Here is a 26314-nt window from a genome sequence, read left to right on the forward strand (position 1 = left end):
AATGAAAATTCTGTCATTAATGACTCATCCTCATGTTTTTCCAAACCTGTAAGACCTTCGTTCATTTTCGAAACACAAATTAAGATATTTTTGATGAAATCCGAGAGCTTTCTGACACGTTCAAGGCCCAGAAAGGTAGTAAGGACATTGTTAAAATAGTCCATGTGACATCAGTGGTTCAACTGTAATTTTATGAAGCTACAAAAACACGTTTTGTATGCAAAGAAACAAAAATAATGACTTCATTCAACAATTTCTTCTCTTCCGCACATTCACGAGAGGTGAACTATCCCTTTAAATCATAAATGGTGTCCTGATAGATACCTCTGCATGTAAGAGAGCCTCAACTACAACCACACCTTATTCAATGCAGTTTGAACTTGGAATTTATCAGTAGTTTACTTCTTACTGCCTGGAACATGTTACATATCAAGGGTATCATGCACATTTGATTGATCTTACAACAGCTGAAATGATAGAAATTCAACTCGTCACAGGGTATAGAAGTAGGCATTTATCTTAACAGGCACTTTATAATGAAACAAGGATCCAAGTATCTTAACAGAATTCTTTTCATCAGCAAAAAAGAAAATGACATTAAATAATTCTCAAAAACATATGCAGTTAATAAAACGGCAGTTTTCAAACACAAGGCTAATGGTGTATTCGCTGACACAGACTTCTTTAAATCTGTTGGGTTTAAAACTTGTGTCCTGGAGTTATTTGATATTTAGTCATTTGTATAATACAGGGTGAGATATATATTACAAAATATTGGTGGAAAAAATCTTGGTTTGTGTCTGACAATTCAATTTTAATACACTGAGCAATAACCAACATTAAACAATAAATTGAAACAAATATCAATTGGGAAAGCACAAAAAAAAACCCGCAAGCAACAGTTTGAAATTATAATTTGCATATTCAGCATTATTTGCTTTAAATTTGTAAATCTGTAATGATTTTTAATTGGAAAAAAAGTATGTGGTTCACACGTTTTCAAGTTTTTTTGACACCAGTCTCTCCTTTCAACACCAGATATGTAACAGGCAGCTGTGTACACAGAATTATTGTGTAATTCTAAACCACATTTTAACATCCTGAAAAGGTATAAAAATAAGTACATTCTGAATAGTTACGAACTTGAATTAATAATATTAAACATCACGCTCCCTTTGCATAGCAACACATCGGTCACGTGGGAACGCTGACCTGTGCTCTTGTACACAGCATTTCATGTCATGGAACATATAAAAATAGATACATTTACTACAACAGTGTTCGAAGAACCCAGTTCTTTCATCTCTCAATTTGTTTAAATCTAACACGCACACTCAGAAGAAGAACTGTTATGAAAATTTGAATGAAAATAAAATGGACTAATTAAAAAAAAAAAAATTCCCAATGATCTTGAACGAGTTTAAATTGCCTGGGTAGTTGAATAAGGCTTTTGATGTCCAACATACGCTTTCATGCCAAAGTAAATGTACCTTTTATTCTTGTTTACAATGGAACTTTTTTGAACTTGGGGAAAAAATACGTTGATTTATATATAACTCAATTCGAGTTTGACACAAGCTGAAGCACAGATTCGCTCTGTTTGTCTGAGCAGGATCACTGTGGCCAATTCTGGTTCACAGAACTACTGATGGAAGCACGCTAAAATAACATTAGTACTATGAAGCTCAAACTTAATCCTAAGAAAAAGGCAACAAGCAACTTCCTTTTGTTTGACCAAGTAACATGAAGAGTCTTGGAGTCAAGATGTCTTCATTTAAGCTGTGGAAACCTCCAAAAGAGCCACATATCGGATGTTGTCATTTGAACTGAGGATTTAGATCTCAGAATCTTTCTGTCTCCTCAACTTCAGCTGCTTCTTGAGAAGAAGAGCACCATAGTGAGAGTTAGTTTTTGCATGTCTTAATGAACAGGGAACAGGGGCGGTTTAAACCTCAGAGCTGTCCACATTGTGTCTCATGGGCTCCCTGTTGTACGCTGTGCAGGACGAAGTGGAATAAGGTGGGTACTTTTTATCTTTCCTCTTGCGTCGCATTAAGAGAACCACCAGAACTACAACCAGGCATACCAGCAGGATGAGCCCAGCCACCCCCAACAATGTGGACATGCCAGCGGGAAGAGAGGAATCTGAACCAGGCCCTTTGCCCAGGCTCCCCTCCACCAGAGGGTGCTCCAGGTAGTTCTCACGACCCCATGGCTGACTCACCCGTAGTCGGTTTGAGCGATCCAGGGCGATGTGCTGAATGTTGGTTCCTAGATTATTCTCAGCACCGATCTCGAAAGCTTCTGGGTCACGTACTGCACGTCGACTTCGGGATTGGGTGCCAGAGTCAGCAATGGAGGATATAGCGTGGTGGTACTCAAGGCTTCTTTTACCACGGCTGGCATTCTCTTTAGAACGGAGTGTGTAGATGGTGTGGATGAACCATTCACGGCCAGCAGTTACCTGATGAATTAAACATGAAAGAATGCTCAAGATTCTGGTTCAAATTGGGTTTTACTATGGTTACAAAACATGGTGAGTCTCTGACCTGGAAGAGTGGAGATGATGACAGGGTGAAACCATCTGATCCAGGTTGTCGGACCAAAGGCAGGGCTCCAGGGGTATCTAAAGCAAGACTGGCATCGAAATTGACATTTCCGAAGGTGGTGGCTTGAGTTTCTGGCTGAGCTTTGTCCTAAAGTTCAAAGACCAACAAGTTCATACAATCAGTGAACACAAGAAAGATATTCAATTAACATGCAGTTACATACATTGACTTGAAAACATGAGCTATGATGAGCATGTTTTTATTTCTGTATTAAAATCAACTTTGATATTTTTGGGGGACATAAAATAAAATAAAAAAATGTCAAAGTGATAAAACTTCTAATACAGTTTTATCACCTTGCTTAAAAACAACAACAATTACAAAGGCTTAAAAGAACAAAATCCTTAAAAATCTTTGATATGCAATGATATTTTACTATCTGTTGGGGGTGGGGGGGGGATACACAAAACTTCACCATTGTTTATTAATATTTGGGGGAAAAAAAACTTGTCTGCCAAATCAACGTCATGTTGGTGTGGTCAAAATACAGAATACATATGAAATATAATCTGACCTCTTTATGACAAGGCAGGTTTAGTGTAGACTGTAAAATGTCATGTGGTGCAACTCCCTAAAAATACTTTGAAAAATATATTTTTCAACTTTTTTTGAAACCACATAGCATTCTTAGACATTTTAAACTTGAAAAAAATTGTATAAAAGTTTTTTTCCCCCCACAAAATCACATGAAACCACATGATTTTGATTCTTTTAAACTGCATTTATAAAAACTTTGCACTTTTGTCATTGACACGCTTATGTCACTGAGATTTTAATCGTTCTCTATTCAAATAAAGATTCACATAGTGGTAAGATCTACATTTATAATTAACATTTGTACGAAAGGTACAGTAAAGCAAGAAGGTATGAGGTTAAAATAAATTACATACCAGGATCTTGAGTCTATACAGCAAGGATGGAGCGTCAGCCAGGCATCCATACTCTTTATTAGTAGGGCTGTACTTTGGCACGTAGCCGTCTGTGCCAGTACAAAGGAACACTTTCTCTATGCTACAGGAGAAAGAGTCGCCCAGGTTCTGCACTGGGTCCACCATCACTCGACCGTAGATGTTCGAACCTACAGGGGAACCGATCGGAATAAGGTTTCATTCTCAAGGCAGGAAGTGAATGAATTAGTAGTTCAACTATTTTCACCTAAACTAATATTTAAATAAGTATATTATATCACTCTTGGATTCTAGTACCTTCCATGAAGGCAGTGTCCGTGCCCTCTCCAAAGCCCATGGAGCCATCAGACAGCCACATCTCCTTCTTCGACAGCAAGAACATCTGTGTGTTCAAACTGAACTCTGCTGCTACAGGGTCACTCACCTGAGAAACAGCACAAAATAATAAGCATCATGCTTAAATAGTCATTGTGACTTGTAGGATTAGATGAACATGCTCTAACCGTATAGAAGGATCAAAGATCAATACCAAATTTTCAGAATGAAAAAAAGAAACCAACCTGTTGGAAGCGGATGTCCATGTCGAAGGTGAGGGGCTCCCTCGGGTGACACACAGGGGGTATGCTGAACTCTCCGTTAGGTGAAGCAATGCATGGAATCAGCTTCACAGTATAGGTGCCGGAATAGTCCCTCACCTACACACACATATGATCAGTTCACCTTTTTAATATTCATACAATCTATAGCCTGCATTTACTGTATGATTACTATGATTGACAGTACCTAAAAGAAACAAAAGGTAGAAAACTGGACTTGAACTTACAGCAAAGTCAGAAACGAAGCTCCACTGTTGCATGGGCTGGTTGTAAGTGGGTTCAGTTCTGATCAGGGAAAGAGTGAATGTGAGTCCAGAGTGGTCCGCTGACATTACCATGGAGGACAAAGTGGTTCCTGAAAGCCAATATAAATACCAGACTTTTAAAATTCCATTTAAACTTGACTTAAGAACATGACTTATTTTAGTAATTTTTAAAATAATATTTGACAATATTTTGACACATTAAGAATATTATAAAATGTATTATTACTATGGTTTAAAAATTGTGTAGTTTATTTTATCAATAAAAATAAGTAAAATAAGTAATAACAAAAAGATAGAAATATCTTATGCCAGTGTACTGATCGACCAATCAGAGGCCACGCATCGAGAAGAGACATAACCAAGGGAAATGAATCCGTTTGCTCTGATGAGGATGAATTTACCATCTGTAGTTTGAAAGGCGTGAGGACACAGGCGTGAAATGCATCGCAATGAGGTAATTTTTGAGACATGAAAAATAAATGGCGACAAAAGTGCGCCAAAACAAATCCGGTCCAAAACGAATCATGTTTACATTTACAAGCGAAGTGAGAAGAGCTCAGACTCAGGGAGACCGAGAAATAACTGAGACAGAGATCGTTTATCATTTCCAAAGACGTACATGGTGTCCATTCACTGCGTTAGTAAAGGGTAATTACAAAATATGTTACAAACAGGCCATCAAATGTATTATTAGCATAACTATAATGCTAACAATGAGCCTGTTTGTCACGAGCTGCGGTTTCTCAGTTATAATACACAATGAAACATGTAATCAGAATTATTTTGGCCATCCACTGCACAAAGTCTCCAAATCATTTGTTTTCATTTCTTTTTTTAATTACCCCTTAAGTGAGACATAGGAATGGGGAAAAAAAGTTTGTTTAATATAATATCACCACCAGTAGAGGGCAGTAAAGGTTTCTGTCAGGAGGGTAGTGACAGGACGTTTACTGTCAGTAGCGGGCACATTGTACTGTAGCTCAGATTTTCTCTTTGGGACAGAGCAGTGAGAACTTGTCAGCTGATATGAGTGTGTGTCTGTGTATTTCGGGTTACCTGGATGAGACATGACAAACTGTCCCCTGAATCGAGCCTCAGACTTGAAATTGACAACAAGACGGCCTTCATCATTTATTCTCATGCTGGTGGGATACATGGCACCTATAAAATAAAAGCACAAATAACAACATCAGACAGGTTATAGTGATTTTCATTGAAGTTTTAGGTGGAGAAAAAGACTGATATATACACTGATGTTTTAAAACCTGCATTAATCTGTATTCATGTCTATTTAATTTCACCATTTGAATTGAGTTTATGATGCATCCCTTGTAGTTAAAGCAGTGTTAGTTAAAGTACTACCTTGCAGCTCAGCCTCTGGTGGGCTTCCAATACCATCTTGCCATAAGATGGCAGTGTCATACACAAAGGTGAGCCGCAGCTCAGACCGTAGGTCAAATGTTGCCAGCCGCCAACCGCAACGGGAGAGTGGAAGACATAGGACACAAACAGAGCCACCCGCAGGGTTACATAGGACTGAACAAGATTCAACACCTACGGACACAGGAACAGTGAAAAACACATTAAAAAATGTACGTGTAAACTCAATGATTTAAAAAATGCTGCTTTTGTGTGTTGATGCTGGAAATACACTTTCAAATACTCTTAGGATTTTTCAGTCTCTATATGAAGATGTTTATGATGAAAATTTGCATATCTCTTTTTTTCTATAACAAATTGTATGTTTTTAAGATATTTTATATTGTAATAATATTTCACAATATTACTGTTTTTCTAACTAAATCCAGCATAAGAGACTTCTTTTAGAAGCGTTAAAAATTCTTACAGACCCCAACCATTCAAACAGTATAGGTTCAGCACCAACTGTGCCAGGTATACGAGGCTGACACAGGCCTAAGGATGGCAGACAAATTCATTAACTTTTAATCTTATTCTTTTCCCTTGAATCCCCAAGAAAACAGTAAAACTAACAAACAAACAAAACCCTGTGCTTTGTTGAATTAGTAATTCTTCAAGAATTGAGAACCAAGAGCCTCACCCTCCTCTCGGCTGATGACCACAATAGGGGAACTGAGCTCCAGCCCAGCGTCTCCATTGGCATTGAAGGCTCGGGCAGCACATTGTACGCGGGAACCAGCCTGAAAGTAGATGGAGTCCAATGTGATGGACTTGGTGTTAGTGAAGAAGGTGTTGGTGTCCACTTCTCGCATGGGGCTGGTGACTCCATCCAGTCCGCTAGGGGCACTAACCATCCAGCGGTACTGAGTCATTGTGTCATTGATGTTCTCCACTGAGCAAATGGAGCCAGTCTTGTCAAAGTCAAAGTATTTGGGGTTGCAGGCCTGATGGACACAAGAAAATATCAGAATTACTGATGTTTTTTTTTTTGGAAGAATGAGAGACTAAAACTGCAGATATATTATATCCACCCGTAATCTTGAATGACAACATTCAATTATTGTTCACTGAGACTGGCGAGGTCACTTCACCTTCTCCATTTGCAAGATGTCACAACTTTTTGTACATTCCAATATTTTCTTTTTTTATATGGTAAATGTACAAAAAATAAAATTAATTAATTCATTAAAAAAAAAATGAAAAAGACAGTGATCAATTGGAATGAACTGACATCTATGGTGTCACTCACCGTAACGCACACAACAGGATAGCCGGTTGGAGGGTGGGGATTGTCCTTGGCCCTAATTGTATCATCATACAGCAGCAAGGACACCACCTGAGGCACTGCTGGGAATGTGACATCAGCCACGCTGTTCATCTCTTCAATATACACAATAGCCTTATTCATCTACAAAAATGAAGACAGGAAAAGACACCTATTTAGGCTACCAATCTCATTTTAGGGAAAACAGAGTATGTCAATCCTACAATAACATAAGCAGCAGTAAAAAGACTATCAACTCACTGTGAACCTTACCTTCTGAACCTGAACCTTCACCACTGTGAACTAAGCACTTGACATATTTATGATAAAATGTCAGTTTCACAAAGCATTCTTAAGAATAAAATTATTCTTAACAAAAGTTAAGAATATTTTATATTTTTAAAAACAACTTTTAATGAATTTGTTGGGTTGTTTAAAATATTTCCGCATTACATCACTGGCTATTACTATTACTAGATGTGCATGCATGCTCTGAAGGGACATTAAACACAGAGTGTAAATGAATGCAAGAGATCCCACCAGCTTGAGACAGGCTCTTTAAAAAAAATAATTATTTGAAATGCACAACAGAATGCTAAACTCCTGTCAAGGCTGTCATGACAAAAATAGTGTGTATGCTTATGATTGTTGCTGTACTCTGCTGGCAATGCATAAAGATGGCCTTTAAAGTGTTTTTCAATGAGTTGATCAGCAAGTCTTCTGCAACAACTGCCATATAGTGAAATAACACCAAAGCATCTTATGTTCTTCTTAGAAAAAATTAATATGTTAAAAATATATTTGAGAACTTCTTGAATTTTTTGTTAAGAATGCTACTTTGTAACATTTTTACTAGTGCTGTCAAACAATTAATCGCATCCAAAATAAAAGTTTTTGTTTACATAATATATGCGTGTATACTGTGTATATTTATTAAGTATATATAAATACAAACTCGTGCATGCATATATTTAAGAAAAATATGTTATGTTTATATATTTATATATAATATAAAATATAAGAATATAAATGCATATACAGTCATGTACAAATCTTCAAAATATATCCTGTATGTGTATTTATATATACATAATAAATATACACAGTACACACACATATAAACAAAAACTTTGGATGCGATTAATCATGATTAATCGTTTGACAGCACTCATTTTTTACAAACTTTTCAAAATCTTAAAAAGTTCAATATACAGTAGTAGTATAAATTGTAAAGCTCCGAACACGTTTTAAATGTTCAGTCAGAGACTGAACGTGTGACGTTTATGTGCAGGCGACCCAAGTTCAAGCACTCTTCTCAATTTCATTTCCTGCCATCTCTCAGACTCTCACTGTCAACAAGATAGCAAAAAGCCCCCCATAATGGCTCTAAGGCCTTGACTGTAAAGGGTTTTGTACATGTTCAGTGGATAACTCTGTTTATAGGTCACTGTCTATTGAGGCCCATTTACATCATACAGACTCCTCTGAAAGAGACTGGAGACAGCGATTGGCTCCTGCTGACAGAGGCAGCTGCCACATGGCTATTTTAGCAAGAGAGTCACGTTAGCGTGTGTCTGTGCGAGTGTGCGATGTGGCGTCTCTGGGGGTATTTTTAGAGATGATGGTCTCTGACCTGTGTCTCAGCCACCATATACTCGTCAGGCTTCATGTGTACTGTGAAAGCCTCACGAATCTCTCTTTGTCCATCATAGAGAACCTGGATCTCCACCACATGCTCTGTCTCACCCTCTTTAAACTCCACATCTGTAAGGACATGCAAACAGAGATATACAGAAAGGAAATAGATAACCGTTCTGCTTATCTGTGACTGTGTCAATTCTCCACTCCTGGATGTTGCATGTGTTGTTGACCATGGTAAAATAATTTCTGATAATAGTATGGCATCTTATGGGATTTATATTTTGTAGCCTTCATGGGTCTTCTGCTGACCTTGAGAAAGGGGATTGTAGTCCTCTCCTGAAGTCGCAGAGCCGTCCTTGGTGTGAATTCTCACCACAGAGACCTTGGAGGTGTCGCCCTGACGCAGGACAGGAATCTTCGCTACAGCAATCTCTCCAGGAAGTTGTGGCTCTCTAACACTGTATTTGATCTCAGCAAACCTGATGATGGACTCTGCAGTGGAAAATTAGTTTTGTTTGCTGTGAGAGAAGCTCATCAAGACCTTTATGCAGATATTTGTCAAGAATAAGGATAAAAAGAATACTTACTATCTTTATGGTCGGTGATGGTGACCAGAGCTTCTTTTTGTTCTCCTACAGCAGCTCCATATAGTGATTTGCTCTTAGGTGTGCCCAAAACCAAGCGGAACTCCTCATCCTCTTCATGAATCGTGTCATCCACTAAAGTCACTACACATGGCTTCTCAATCTCTCCTGTAAACATGCAGATACAAAAGATGAGCAAATATGAAATTATAGGTGGATGAAAGGATGAGGAACAGGTTGAAAAAAGTAACAGACCTGGTAGGAACACGATGATAGACACATCAGTATTGGGTCGTTCATCATAGTCCATCATGACCTGCGCAGATCCCTGGCGTGTGTAACAGCGGACTGTGGACCTCTGACTGATGTCACCACTGCGGTACACCATTGCCTTCACTTCTCCATCAGTCTCATCTACCTTGTACTCTGCCTCTCTAAACTGGACTTTGGGCACTGCAGAAAAATCCAGCATTGATTAATTAACCAGTATCACTCAACTAACATGACTGTATTTAGAATTTTTCATTGGCACTAATACACATTTTATCTGCAGTTTGATGTCTTCTGAAACAAACAAAAAAAAATGGTTGTATTTATTTATTGATTTGTTTTCCTTTACTCACAGTCAGTGAGAGTGTCATTGATGGTGATGACAGTTTTGCTAGGTTCTCCAAGGACTGCGTTCATGGGCATACGCAGCACCAACTCAAACGTCTCTGGTCCCTCCAGCTCTGGCTGGCCAAGATCATCGAGAATAGTCACACGAAACGTTTGCATGGTCACACCTGGAGCAAAGTCCAAGTTACGGCTGATTCCCACATAATCTAGACCCGCTGGGAGGGAGAGAAAAAGGTGGGGGAGAAAAAAATCATATCCATGAAAGTTATTTTTTGCCTTTTTTAACTATTTTATTAGGTAAAAATCATATATCAGCAACTGTTGTTTTTGACTGACACTCTTTACCTTCTGCTGAAACAGGGTCACTCTTTCTGGAACGGACTGTGACGGTGGCTGTCTTTGAAAGGTCAGTTCCAGTTCTCCACACTTTCACCTCCACATAACCATCACTCTCATCCACCGTGTATTCGGTCTCTCCAAAATAGAAAGATGGCTCTGTACCGAGAGGAAAGATCAGTCAACTTCCACTCATTTTATTTCATAAGCATTTTTGAAATTTTAAACTCTTGTTATTTTCCAAGTTTAAATAAGATTTGGAATCCGAGATTTTCAATGTGGTCTCAGACTTTTGGACCCTGTAGTACCTTCAGCAAAACAGAAGCCGAGAGGAGGTGCCCTTTCCAGCAGCTAAAATGACATTTAAAGCCATTGATCTCAGAATTGTTAAGTTGTGTTTCATCTTTCACAGAGATGTTTTGACCCATTAGTGCTTCAGATAAAGATCTGGATCTGCCATCACCCCCATGACAGCACAGGAAACCTCCCATTATTTCCAATGTCCTGTCTGAGTGATGAAACAGACGGTTGAGTCTACTCCAGTCAAGATGCACTTGGGTGAGTGTCTATGTTTGTGTGTGTGTGTTTGGGAAGTCTGAGAGGCTCCCAGAGTGATATCAGCATCAGCTCAGGATAAATTAATGCAGAGGGGAGAGGGCTTTCCAGGGTGGGGGAAGAGGCCGTAAGTTTGAGGGGTTGTACAAAGAAAAAGAGAGTAGTGACACCTCCATAGACAACAAGTCAGTGACAAAACAAAAAGATTCCAACTCTGGCTGGCATCCAGACCACAAGTCTATCCAACAAAGTCCCCATCCCCCCTGCAAATAGACACAAACATGCCCTTCCAGACCCACCAAGACGCTGAACTACTACAATACGCACATTAATCTTCACTTCTTTAGTCTAGGCATGTACATACATTATTTACACATAAATATCTTTTGGGCTAATTTCCCAAATTGTGGAGGATGGGACTGTCATTGATGGTGCTGTTTGCAACTATTAGACTGTTTTTATGAGTGAAGAAAACACTCTGAGGATTTATTGAAAATTAAAAGGCTATGCTTTAAATGGTGAATTCCTGAATTAATCTTTGAACGTACTGAATTCAAAGATGACTTGTTTGGACTGTGTTTCCTTCGAGTAATGCATATAAATCCTAAATCCTGCATGGACAGGGTGTTTACAAAGCTCTTTCAGGTCCCTCGCTGAGGTTTATGGGTCATTACAAAGGTCATAGGGGCCTCAATTGTGCTCCTTCAACTTGTTTTGGGTTATCGTGTTACCATGCTGCCAAGGACAACAGTGGTATGACCACAAAGTAAAGATGGATTGTTCTGTGGCTACCTATGGTTTCAAAGCATGTGTAATAAAAGAGCAACTATAAAGAAACAGGTAAGATGTCAATGTAACCACAGAACATGGAGGATACAGTTTTGTGTCTTTAAGGATGAGTAAGTTGTTTTTAAACTCCAATATCAATCATGAAAGCACTTTGTGGTTTAGAAAAATAAAATGCACAGAATATAGTTAGTCTGGCTTGCACTATTATATGTATATAGGCTCAGTCCCAAATACACTAGTGATGTTACAAAAAATCTTATTTCAAATAAATGCTGTTCTTTTAAAATGTCTCTTTATCAAAGAATCCTGAGGGTCCCACAAAAAATATTAAGCAGGGCAACCATTTTCAACTGTGATAAGAAATAATTGAGCACCAAATAGAAAGGATCATGTGACACTGAAGACTTGTATTTTAAAATACATAAAAGTGGAAAACTGTTATTTTAAATTGAGTAAAGTTATTTATATAGTTTTAGCCAACTCACCATCATCACTATCAGCCAAGATTACGACTTTGGCACTGGGGAACTTGGCTCCCACTTGGCCACCCATAGGCATACTGAGGGAAACGTTGAAGCTCTCCTCTTCCTCAAAGAGGGAGTCATCAATGATTATGATGCGACACGACTTCTCCCGCTCATCCTTATCAAAACGCAGGACGCTGGTGTGGTCCTCGGGTCTTGTGATGTAGTCTGAATAGGAGAGCACTGTGCTGGGGGTGGTTCCGGTTGCACTGCCTGTATAGAAGTATTTCTTTTTTATACGAACAGACTTCCAAGTACTACAGAATATACACCAGAAGTACAGATGAAGTAAGGTCATGTAAGGTCCTGTAAGTTGTAATAGGCAATATTTGAATAATCCTGTCATTAGGTTGTGTGATAATTTTGTAGATCTCACCTTGTTGTGTGTAACAAATGACCATTAGTTCTTGGCTGACGTCTCCTGATCTTCTCACAGGGACTAATAGTTCTCCTATATCCTCTTCTATACGATATTCTGCTTGAGGGAAGAACACTGTGGACTCTAGAAAGAGAGAAATGCCAGTGCTTAAAAGTGAATATTCCATTGTGGTGCACACAATCTGGAAGCAATATGTGTTTTATAGTACATAGACAAAGTAGGAAATCATTAAACATGGCACTATTACCATCACCAGGATCTACAATCTCCACAGTGGCTGTATCGGGGTATTCAAGAACAGCCATCACTGACTCTGAAAGCTGGATTTCGAACATCTCTGAAGTTTCAAACTCTTGGTCTGTGAATATCTTCACCCTCCAGGTGGCTGAAGTCTGGCCAGGATTAAACTGGACCTGTTTCTGAGCTTTGCCACGGAAGTCTTGGTCCTGTTTTGCTGTACCATCTTTGGTGGCAATGCCTTTAAATGGAAAACACTATTTAGACCTTAAACTACAAACATAATGAGTGAACAGTTTATGATATCTGCGGACTACTTTATAACTATATACTTTAAGGAACAGTAAAAGGCTGTGGTACAATTTAAAGGGCTGTGAAAATACCAAACACAGAGGGACCAACTTGTAACAGCTGCAAATAAACATTGTTTACTATCTCTAAATATATACGGACATGACAATGAGGGAGGTTCAGTTTTGTTTTTTATTAGGATTCCAATATTTAATGAGCTGTATTTTGTTAAACCTCCGCACAAGTCCTGTCATCTTAACATATAGGCCTAAACAAATAGTTTGTAACATAAAACTGGTGATAAAGATTTTGACTTGTAGGGTAACACCATCACTTTGATAAATACTTACTGACAAATGATGTCTCTCCCAAGTATCCCCGGCGTTTGAGGGTGACCTCCAGAAACTTTGCATCCTCATCCACAATGTAGTATTCCCTTTCTAGAGATATCCAGGCCCAGTTTAGACGGAACGGTTGTGGTTTCAGTTTGTTGCCCCCTTTTCAAACAGAGAAAAGCACAATGAATTTAATGATGCACAATAAAAAAAAACAAAGTGTGTATTTGAGCACCATGAAAACATGCAGTTTGCTAATAATTCATCTCTTTCCAGTTCAGATTTGTAAAAAGAAAGAGGGGCCAAAATGAGCGCAACTTGATCCTGCGTCCTGCTTGTGGATGTCCTGGGGTGGTTTCATTTTCTATTGACGTTCTCCACCCTTTTTTGTCTTTCCCTCATTACTACTGTAAAATCAATAGGCCTACTCAATATGTTCACACTGCCTTCTTTTGTTTACTACTTTTGTTGGTAGCTGAATGAGGTTCGAGAAGAATGAGTCCAACGAGGTGTCAGGTTAATGCCGAAAGCCCATACCATGATAGTGTAAAGAAGGCAGTTGTGGAAAATTGTGGTTGGTGCAGATTAACACAAAAGATGGAGAGTTGAAAGAGATGAAAATGGCAGTAGGGATCATAAAGAAGACAGTCTGACCTTTTGTCTCCAAGACTTGCATATGTGCTACTCTTACGTGCCACCTCCAGATCCAAGATAAACAAAATAGATATTGTTCTGGTATTTAACTTTTTTTTTTTTTTTAATAGAGAGAGCTATGGAAATATATTCTACATTTTAGAATTATTCCAGCTCTTTTCCATCAAATCATACACACCTCAGTGACTAATTATCATTTCGAGTAATCAGTTTAAAGTATAATCGGATTAGACTCTCTCCATGGACTAAATGATTTAAGCAGTGAGGATCCTGAATCTTGAGTGACTGAAGTAGGATAAAGAGCTGTAATGACTTTGAAAGTATTCTCAATCCCATCTTGCCATAATTCATGCTACCCCATGACTCTGATTATCTTTAAAGACAAAAGGTTACATTCTTGGACACTATTTCTTGGCTCAAGTTGCTCTGATTTTTTATTTAGTAAGTAATTTTGTAGGCCCCAATACATCACTGTAGATGACAAAAAGTTTGCACTGTTGGTGCGTAACTGAATAAAAATTGCATTTTTAAATGTGAATTCTTGTGAACTCTTTATTTCCAGCTTGCTATTTTGTAGTTATCACACAAATGGGAGCTGATCTTTTGATGTGAGCATATGCAGAAGCAACATTGTAGTGCAAATAACAAGATGTGTCAAAAAACATCCGTTTGAAATAGATGTTGTGAGATTGATTTAAAGTAATCAATAAAACAGCATCATCATGTCCTCCATTGGCCTTCTTCTTTTACCACCCTCTTCTCAGTTTAGGAAACGGCTCATATTGACATGACAGCATTGGCCTTGACCAAGCTCAAGTGTCTGACAGCTCTGCCTAAAAATATAGAACTCATTTATCATTTTTTATATTTACCCTAGATTGCTGAAGAGTCGTTAAACACACTGAAGCTGATTGACATAGAAGATGTGGGGGAGCCTCATTCAAATTAGATGTTTTATCTCTTGTTAAGCTTTCACAGGAGTGTGAATACAGTGGCACATTACAGATGCACCAACTAAGATCTAACTGCATAGCTGAGCACATTAACAAGTATTAAAAACAAGCCTATTATTAAACATCCCGCAAAGGCACAATGTGAAGAAAATGAAGCACGTTTCAAAGGCTTAATGGAAGGGGAACCGTATCGTAGCTCAGCCAAGTGCCTCTTTCTTCAGGAGACAAATTTCCCAGGCATACTGCCCAGTTTGAGTATGAACTGATATTGAGCTTAGTGAGGCTGTATCAGAGGATTATCAAACGGGACAACATGCAGACTGAAGGCTCTCTTTCAGTTAAGAATACAGCAGTCACCTGTGAGACACGGAGGCCTTATGACATTTCTCCGGCCCTGCATAAGGGCACTTTGTCTGCAAGATTATGGAAAATAGTTTCACTTGCAATGGAGACAATGTCCCTCTATTCTTTAAATTCCATACATAGAAATAATTTGTCATGATTATCCTATATAAAAATATGAACGAATGTTAATAGGTACTGTAAGAACAATTAAACACATAAAATAATAATACAATCACAAAGCACAATACTCTGTAAAGAGTGAGTATAAATTAGGAATATAATTGACTCAATGTATTAGATTATTGTAATAGTACTTAAGGGGTTTTCATTTTGGGGGTTTTGCCAAAGACCTCGTCCCAAAACAAAGACAGCTATACATTTTTAAAGACCAGTTTGTGAGTGTGTGATATTATAAAGTTACCATAAATCGTTTAATAAATGATCAAATTGTATTAATTGTTTAATAAATTAAAGAAATTAAATGATATTTTATTTGTTATTGTGCTAAAGCCATATTGATGTTTTTTTCACCCTCTATTAGAGTAATGATAAACATTTTTAAATAAAAAAAAATCATATTTCACAATTAATATCATTCTAATCATTAATCATTGTCTCTTTAGAAAGCAATAATGAAAAAAAAAAGTGAATATCAAATTGGTTAGTTATGCATGAGATATTTAATTATATCTTTGGAGTTGATGTTCACAGCCCTAAAAAGTTACTTGGTAAAATCTTTTTGTGATTTCCCAAACTTTCGTCAAAAAATTACACTTTCTTAGCTGTATTGCGTTGTATTAGTCACTGCCTCTGTAGTTTACTGGGTTTTGGAACAGAGCTTATACCGTGCAGTCTAAACAGATGCATTTGCAACTGATGTTTTGATCCACTATCACTAATGTACTGTTATTTCCAGAGTGAATTTAGCCATCAGAGTTGACAGTCACTTGGGGCAATTTCCTAAATAGTTGTATTGCTATGTTTGGAAAGCAGGTGCTGTTTAACAGTGACTGTGAAGCCCACCTCAGTTTTCTGACTGTGCACTTTTTCTTCTCTTTCTCACACCATTTCTTAGTGGTTTTCAGATTCCAAGAGTGGGAACTGACAGCTGTATCCTCACTCCCTGCATTTATCCCCTCCCTTGTTCACGCCTTTTGTCAGCTTTTATCTGTGCATGGGAGCAACAACTGAGGCAGACAGCAGGCACTGTCTGGGTGGCCCAAACCCACTGTCATGGTTCTTTCTGCTTCTTTCTACACTCTAGGGGGATTTGTGTCTACAATGAACAAACAACACAAAAGTGTCTCTCTTGAAGGCAGAATGTTTTCTAATGAGTGTTTCAGACTGTTTTCTCAGAATGTTGTTTTTAGTTCAGTATATGTCATGAGAATTGGAGCAGTGCAATAGCAGTTTTGTGGTGTTACAAAGTATTTAATTTAAGGGTTTCTGATATAAGCTGGAGCGGCAGTAAAGCCCAGTAAGTATCAGCATCACTGAGTGGTGCTAACTCATTTAATGGGTTCAGGAGTCCAGAGGGATGTCTGAAGCTCTTGAGGTATTTATGACTGCAATAATATATAGAAAGAATGCAGGGCTAAGTAATGGTCACAGTCACACTTATTCAAGTTACCAACAGCCTTTGATATTCCAAAAAAACCCACAATAATTAAAGCTAACACTCATAGCTTCTGAAAAAAACAAATATTCCTGATGGTAACACTTTAGTATAGGGACCAATTCTCATGATTAACTAGATGCTTATTAGCATGCATATTACTAGCATATTGGCTGTTTATTAGTACTTATAAAGCACATATTTTGCATGACCATATTCTACATCCCTTATCGTACCCAATACCTAAACTTAACAACTACCTTACTAACTATTAATCGAGCAAATTAGGAGTTTATTGAGGCAAAAGTCATAGTTAATTGTTTGTTAATAGCCAGAATTGGACCTTAAAATAAAGTGTAACCTTGACTTTACAATTAACGAGAATAATTTTGTGCAAAATTATTAAGTATATAAGTATATATAAATATATAAGAAAACAAAAATAATGACTTTTTTCAACAATTCTACTCTTCCGTGTCAGTCTCTGCCATGCATTCACGAAAGTACCATAACACACACAAAATATTCTCATAGCTTCATAAAATTAAGGTTGAACCACTGATGTCACATGGACTATTTTTACAATGTCCTTATCACCTTTCTGGGCCTTGAACATGGTAGTTGTGTTGCTGTCTATGCAGGGTCAGAAAGCTCTTGGATTTTATCAAAAATATCTTGATTTGTGTTCCGAAGATGAACGAAGGTCTTACAGGTTTGGAACGACATGAGGGAGAGTAATTAATTACATAATTTGCATTTTTGGGTGAACTATCCCTTTACCAACCACAAGTATGTCTTTGTTTCAAGTTGGCAGTAATACTTTCGCAAGGAATTCATTTGCTTTATTGCTATTATGAAACATTATATAGTTTCTTGTTTTAAGGAATTAGGCCCACCAGATGATGGATCAAATTAGGTTTGGTTTGTAGAAAGATTCATGTGTTACATGTAATGACTCTGTGGTAAGTATGGAGTTGGAGTGGATAGTTCTGATAGATCTTCACCTCAGTGCCACAGGTCAATAGATGTATAGAGCCTCAGGCATGGGAGGGAATGCTGGGAGGATATCAACATTCACTGCCAGAGGCATATTGCAAGACTAAACTGGCCTAGTACATCCATATCCTTTTATACTTATAAGAACTAGGGCCATGTTAAGTATCCCAAACATGAAAATGTATGACCATGCTTCAGATTAGACCCCATCTGATTTCACGAGGTAACATGAAGTCATATTCAAATATGGGTCACATCTTTCTGACCTGAGAAGCTTTGGCCATTTCCTCTGCATCTAATAATGGCGTCTCACAAGCACCAAGCTTGGAAGTCTATGTTAGGCGCCTCATGTAATTCCAGACATTCCACAGAGGGAATATTTGACAACTGGACACTGGCAGGTACTGTACTTGTCCACGTGACATCTGCGAAAGCCAGGCACCTGATCCTCAAACTGCAGGGTGATGAATTATGGCATGGTAGACCAGCCACATCCCTTTTGACACCAGTCGCCTAAGTTGTCTGTGGCAGACAGAGGAAGAGAGATCAAGAGAAAGTGCTCTTAGGAAGGAGTTCACCATAGGGTGATCTCAAGGCTCAGATCACAGGAAAAACTCTGCCATCTATGAGAGATAATAATAGCCCCAGAAACATACATCATATCCTCTAGCAAATATGAGAGTTGCAAGGAGGAAATAGGGCAATGGAGATGTGGCTCCTGTGTTCAGTGTGGTTGTGGCAGCCACTGGCACCAAAGAGCAGTAAATCTTGTTGGTGTTTACATGTCTGACACACAGATTAGGTGCAGACGTCTATGAAAAAGAAACCACAAAACTTGAGAGAGACTTTGTAGACCTGATACTGTATATGTAATGCCTTCTTAGAATTTGGCCAGCAGAGCACCTATGATGCCTCACTAGGTTTAGCAACTGAGCCTTTCTCCCTGGCTTTCCACCAATACTCATGTTTGATTATCTTGAGTAATTGCTGGAAGAAAATCCAAACCCAACCTAGCAGTATGATCTTCTCCATCTTCTATAGCTCAAAAGATGAAATAGGCAAGGGGAAGCCCCAGGGTTTTCAGCATATCTTGTAATGGCTTTGAGTTTCAGCCAGGCATAGAGAGATCTTTGAAAGGAGATCTGTTAGCAGATCTTTGCTCTTTGACACACAAATCCTTTTCTGCAATGACTTCTACACTCGGGTCAGTGTAGCTGGTGCCACAAATCTCAGAGGAAATGCATTCCACCATCTAACAAATTATCATATAACATTGCTTTGGATTTTGGATTGTAATTTCTGTTATGAAACCTAAGCTTGTACTTTATAGAAGTATGTTTTATGTGAACACTGACAGCAGATGGAAGTTAAACTATTAAGTTTGTTTATAGGCTAATACATGAATTATATGGTTGGCAACATGCCAGTATCTAATTATACAAATCCTGGTGAATTAAAAGTGTATTTGTTCAGTTGAAATCTGTAGGCTGTTTGAAATTCATTCTGATCTTATTACACTTACATAGCAAGTAGATGGTAGGGATTGTTTAAAAATTATATAGATTCATAAGCTTGACTTAAAATGGTGGATGGGCATCTAAATTAAGTCCTTTGTGGTTTAGCTTAGCCAATTGGGTGGAAATGTAACAAAGTTAAAATAAATAAAATCAAATGACCTGTGTACTGTGGGTATGTTTTCCAACAGCAACCGGTTACTTTATAGAAAGAATTGAACAGCAATTGAAATATTACCATCTGGCTCACACTGCACATAACTCTCATATTATGGCTAGCATTCTGCTGGTATCCATAACAGCAATTCCCTCTTCACACCTCTTCTTCACTCCTTCTGGCCTTAGAAACTCTGATCCATACATGGATGTGTGTGTTATATCCTTGTAGCATGCAAGCTATTGTGCCTGTGAATAGCTCAATTTCCTTTTTCGTAGTTTGTGTGCAAACATGTTTTTTGATGGTTTCTCAAACAGAAACCATGAAAAATAACTAGAAAGGGAAAAATAGGTTAATTTTAAAATTACTATTATTTATTTATAGCTTTAGGTACTCTGGAACCCCACACGTAAAGATTGTAAAGTCAGTCTTAACAGAAGGTGAGAGTTACTTTGAGAAATGTATATGTAATGCCTCCAGCTAGGATGTAAACCTGTTCCATTCCTATCCATTAGCTACTTTATAGTCTATATGAATTTTAGACATCATAGTGTGTCAATCTGAGGGTTGTAAAAATGTACTCAAAAATTAATACTGTTTGTAAGTACCAGAATCTTTTGGGTCCATGTCTGAATGGTATTGTTTCTATTATATTGGCTAGCTCTCTGAAAATGTGTATCTTTCTTGGCTCTTATAGCAGTGACTGCCTCCAGCTGAAATGTTGCCAAAAAAGATGCAGTGCCAGACCAGTAGTGCATGCTCCAGTTCCTACGCAGTTAATGTGCCATCAGTTAAACTACTAACAAGAAAATGTCTGCTCCTTTTAAGTTTACAATTAAGGATTTCATAAAGATACACAACCTTGTTTGTGCTGATCATATGAATTAACATAGGATATAAGTAAAAATTAAATCCTGGATTAAAAAAAAAAAATACAGCCTTGCTTAAGGTTACTGGGAAATGCTTAGACATTCAGTTAAGATCCTCACTCCACATTAGACAAATGCTATTATTTACTCACCACCAAAGGTCTACCAACTTGTCCAGGCTCATCCAAGTTGAAAAAGATTCTTCGATTAATCATTGTTTCCTTTTTCATGTCTGAATGTGTGTTTGTGTGTGTCATGACGAGGTGGCATACAGTCTGATTTCCAAGCCTGACAGTTAAACTCAGAAAGTGTTGGCATTTTGACCACATAAAATTAAGAAGCACGGAAGCATCAAACATTGGTTAATACTGACTCTGACAAAGAAATACTGTGCTAATTATAAACCAACCTAGAAAAGTCCCCTTCAGCAAAATTGATTTAAATGAACAACTGAAAGCTTTGAAATTCCTACAGCAGCTTTAGTGACACATGACACTTCCAGTTAATAAGAGGGGCAAGGAAGAGACATTCTTACCATTGTCTTCCACTGTGAAGTAGAATATGTCACTTGTGGCATTGGACCCATCAAGAAGCACATAGCAAATCTTCATGTCATCAATATCAGCTAATAAGGAGAAAGGATAGAGTATGAGAAGTTTGAAATGACTAAATCTTAAATAACAGTGACAGGTTTTGCATAATATATTTCAGAAACAAAAGGGTAAATTAGAATAACTTACCCTGTGAAAAGGACTTGATGCCATCATTGCCCAAAGCATAATTCATGATAAAGCCATGAAGAGGGGTCTTAGTTACAACATACTTAAGCACTTTGTTTGGGCTGTCTCTGTCCTCAGCCTTTAGAGCTTTGCTGGTAATCAAAAATCCAAGGTGCCCAGTATGAAGAACCCTAAGAGTGGGTGCTGCTTTGTTTACAACGATTTGAGGCACTCCATTGTCCAACGTGGTGATATGAATGGTCATCACCTGAGGCTTACGAGTTTCATATACAGTATTAGGGAAAACATAAAATTCAGTGTGAGTCCCATCAGTAACTGTGAAAGAAAAGCTGTCTTCATTTGTCTCTGTGCTATCATGCCTGTAAGTTATAAGGTTTTCATTTAGGTCCTGCTTGGTAAATGATGAAATGACTTGCGTTCCATTGAACAGAAGCTGGCCATGAACTGGCACTTGAGTCACTACAAATCTCAGCAGGTTGTCTGGTGTGTCACGGTCCTCCACTGTCAATTCAAAGGGTGTGATCAGCTTGGTTTCTCCCTCCCCCAACACCAACTTGTTGATCGTCAAGACTGGCTTCTTGTTGTCCACATCTGTAATGGATACACGGAAGGTGCGGAAGACAGGGTTGTAGCCATCTGTCACCTCAAACTCAAAGCTGTCCATCTTCACTTCATCATCAGATGTATGGATATAGTAGATCTTGTTGCCAGCTAGCTGCAGCTGAGTGAAGGTGGAGATGGGCACCCCTGGGAGATCGGTACTTTCAAGATGGCCCCTGCTAGGAGCACGGGTGATGCTGAAACTTAGATATTCATCTGGACTGTTGATGTCAGTTGTGCTGAGAAGGTCTGTGGTCAAGGTGACCTTACCTCCCTCTTTGAGGGTCACACCCTTGTTGATAACATCAGGAAAGACCATATCCATGCTGCCAATATTAATGTAGAAGTAGCGATCAATGAGGGGATTGATTCCATCGGTTATGTCAAACTTTAGCAGGTCACGAACACCCTCCTGGCCTGTGTGAACATACTGAATCAACTGTTTGTCAAGTTCATCTTGAGTGAAATTCATTCCAATACTAATATTGCCCATGACAAGTCCATGTTTGGTTATTCTCTGAAGATAGCCTTGGCCAGGGCCGTAGCGGACAATGTAAGTAAGCTCTTTGTCTTCAGAATCCAGATCTGTGGCCTTCAGGACTCTGTTACTTATTACTTTGGTTTCTCCAATTTCTACTTCCAGGCCATCATTGATGGCCATTCTCGGGGTTTCATCATCAACAGGAATGACTATTATAATGACTTTCTCCTCAACAGTGTTCTTCCCATCAGTGAGTCGAATTTCAAAACTGTCTTCCTTGGTTTCAGAGTCATCATGCTCATAAACAATATTGGATGCCTCCTTGATCTGCTCTAAGGTAAATTTCACCACTGGAAGTGTTCCAGTGCTCAACTGCTGAACTATGTTTCCATGTTTTGGGTTTTTAAGTATTTCAAAAAATAATTCGTCATTTGGGATGTCTGCATCAGCAGCATTCAAAATAGGAGTGTCAATAACCAAGCTCATCCCCTCCATGACAACAAACTCACGAATGAAAATCTCTGGCTTTTCGTCATTGGCTGGGATGATGACAATGGGGAAAAAATGCCTTTCTGAAAAGTTAATGCCATCGGAGCAGCGGAAAGTGAATCTGTCTTCCACTGGCTCCACACCCTTGTGAATGCTTTGGACATAATAGATATGACCTAGACCAACATCTCTAATGGTGAATGCGGTGATGGCAGTGCCTGCTCTGGATTTTTCAGAACCAGGAGCTGGGGAGATGTTCTCCACATAGCCAGATGTGGACTGAGCGATAATAGTACACAAGATATCATCATTATCAGTGTCAATGTCCTCAGCTTGAATGTGCTCTAATGTGATAACATTTTTCTCACCCTCAACTACTACAAACTGGCTGCCAATATTAACTATAGGTGGAATGCTGTCTACAGGGAGAATGGTGACGTGGACACGGACCCCTTGGACTTTGTTGCCACCAACAACCCATTCATCTGACATGTCAGATATGGTAAGATTGAAGGAATCATGCTCTTTAATGGGACCAATTTCACCACTAGTGTGAACATAGACGACCGCACCATTGATTATGTCTTGCTGAGTGAAGCGCTCAGCTGGAGCTCCATTCACCATTATTTCTCCAAGCCTAGGAGGCTCCTCAACTATGAAAGTCAGCATGAGGTCATCTGTGTCTTCATCACGACCCTGGATGACATTACTTGTGATTTCTGTTGCGCCATTCTCAAGTACATCAATGGACGCGCCTAACAAACCAGCCGGTAACATAATTTTTGGAGTTTCATCATCGACTGGCTTGATGCTGATCTTGACAACAATGGGGACTTCATGGAAGCCATCACTAATGTCCAGCATAATGACATCGTGAAGAGATTCTTCACCACTGTGAATGTAGGCCAGTCGGCTGTTTTCAATGTCCTCCAACACAAATGTTTGGTCATTAGACATGTCGATTCCTAAATATTGCAGCTGCCCAAACCTGGGAATCTGGGTCACTGTAAATTTAATGTTCTCGTCCTCAGTGTCCTGGTCAGAGGCATTCAGTTCATTTGTGGTTATTATATAAGTATTTCGCTCCAGAACAGTGAAACCAGTGTTAGTAATTACAGGGGGTTTGTTGTCAACAGGCTGTAAAAAGATTGTAAACAATCCATCAACTGAATTACTAGCAGTGTCCTCCACGCTGAATGTAAACTGGACCACTTTGGGAGTAATACCAAGCTCTTGGTCTGGGGGTTTGTATGCCACTTTGTGGTGGTTGACCTGAGCTTGCGTAAACTCACTGATTGTGATGTCAGGGCTATCAGTCAGCACAATGGCACCAAGAGCAACAGGGTTGTTTTCATCTGTGTCAGTAGGAGGTTTGATGATGGTGTACTTAAGATCCCTGTCATCACAGTCCAGATCTGTGTATCGTAAATATTTTTTCTTGAAAAACGTCAGCTCGTATTCTTTGACTTCCATGTGTAATGTGGTGCCAGGGTAAAGTTCTGGAGGAATGTCATCCACTGGATGTATTTTAATGGTGAATGTGTGCTCTCCTGATTGATTTGGTGGGTCATTGTCATCCTGGACTCTAAAGATAAACTGGTCAATCACAGTTGTGGTACTATGAGGTCCTTTGTGACGATAGAACAGCTTCCCATCCAGAATATCCTGCTGAAACCATTCTGTCACCACCTGTTCAAACATTTCATCTGTTGCACTAAATTTCCACGCAGATGGATCTGGAGGAGGTTCCACCTGCTTGAGGAGTAGCTCACCAATGTCTGAGTATGGCTCTTCTAGTATTAATTTAATTGTTGAATCCTCTGAGTCAATGTCTGTGGCACTCAGGATAAAAGGGGAGATTTGCATCACTTCATTCTTGAAAAGCACAATACCAGTGTTTGCATTTATAATGGGGGGTTCATCATCAGTGGGGGCAATTGTGATTGGGAATAAAAACTCTACTTCATTACTGCCATCAGTCATTCTGAATATAATATTGTCACTGTAGGTGTCACTTCCATCATGCTGGTACACAACAATGCCAGCATCTAGATCAGCTGGTGTGAAAAATTTTCTTTGAGACCCTAGCACTGTCAGCTCTCCATGTTTTAAGCCATCAACAACTGTAATCTTCACATCATCAAGATTATCCTCGTCACTGATCTCTAAATTTTGTAAACTGGATAGTGGTCTTGATTGGCCCTCAAAAAGCAGCTGTCCTGTGTTTTTGGTTACCACTGGAGCTAAAGTGTTCATTGGCTTCACAACAATCATGAATGCAAAAGGATCAGAAACAGCACCGTCATTGTCAACGATTTCGAATTCAATCTGGACAATTCTTTCTACGTCTGAATCCTCAGAGGGAGGCTTGTAAGCGATTTTCAGGTCTTTAACATCTCTCTGATGGAAAGACGTGATTGGCTGGTTTTGATCATCTGTGCTGATAATATAGCCCTGCTGATAGCCCAGGGGAGATGTTATGTTAAAGATTAATTCATCAGAATCTGTTTCACTATCCTCAGCTGCCAGCATATCTGAAGTAATGGCTGTCATCACAAATTGATCAATCTCCATCATCATCATAGATATAAAGCTAGGCTTTGGTGGTTTATTTTCAGTGCCCTCTTTGATTCTAACCATTATCTGGAAATGTTCCTGTTGAATAGTATTGCCATCATTATCTTGTACTTCCACTAGCATTGGAATATAGTCTCTGTTCGGAGAGTTGGTGGTTGCAGTGTGTTGATACTGAATTCCCTTCTTGACAAAATCATTGCAATTAATCATCTGACCATTAACGGAGTTATCAGTAAGACTACCATACCTGGGAAGTTTTCCTGCACCAACCAGCGTGGTCACCTTACATGTAGTGACACCATCTTCAAACGCAAACTCCAAAGTTTTCTTGTCAATTGGGTTGCTTAGCCCATTTAGCTTGTCCACAACCAGAGGCATGTTACGAGTGACAACCTCCAGTTGCTGAAAGACCACTTCTACTTCAAGAATGAAAGGAACCACCACTGTGTCTGTGTGGGAGTCATACCTCAGCTGCAGTTTTACGTGGTCTTTGCTTGGACTCCGCGAACCAAAGTGAGTATATTTTACCTCTTCTGCTCCAAAGGCGCAGGGGAACTTCTTGGGTGTAAGCATTCCAGGTCTCTGGGCCAGTGGGTCATTGTCCAGGACTGTAATGTGACAGCGGTCTCCTGCGTGCACTTCAGTTACAAGGTCATTGATAGGGTCCAGATAAACGAAGCGTCCAAAGGGAACTCTAATCCCATTGTTGGCTACCAATATTGTCTCAGCAGTAGGTCCAGGTTGGTGCCTATGGCGGAAAGCTGCGTCAAAAGGGTCTGCATCCACTTTAGAGAGACAACATCCTAATGAAATCAATATAAGCAGGCACTTCATAGTTGCTCCTGCTGCACTCAGCCTTCCTCTTTGCAGACAACCAGCCATATTTTTATAGCTAGTTGCACTGCATGAACTTGTAAAAATAGATGCACTGCAGTGTCCAAGCAAGATTAAGGATGATTCCCTTGATTTCTCA

At 39.0% G+C, this 26314-nt stretch overlaps 1 pseudogene; it reads right to left on the minus strand.

Moving 5' to 3' along the window:
* Nucleotides 1–298: 298 nt before the first annotated feature.
* Nucleotides 299–26223, minus strand: LOC107684449 (FRAS1-related extracellular matrix protein 2-like; annotated as a pseudogene).
* Between the last annotated feature and the right edge of the window lie 91 nt (nucleotides 26224–26314).

Source organism: Sinocyclocheilus anshuiensis, unplaced genomic scaffold (assembly GCF_001515605.1).
Source record: "Sinocyclocheilus anshuiensis isolate Anshui unplaced genomic scaffold, SAMN03320099.WGS_v1.1 scaffold309, whole genome shotgun sequence".
NCBI classification, from domain to species: Eukaryota; Metazoa; Chordata; class Actinopteri; order Cypriniformes; family Cyprinidae; genus Sinocyclocheilus; species Sinocyclocheilus anshuiensis.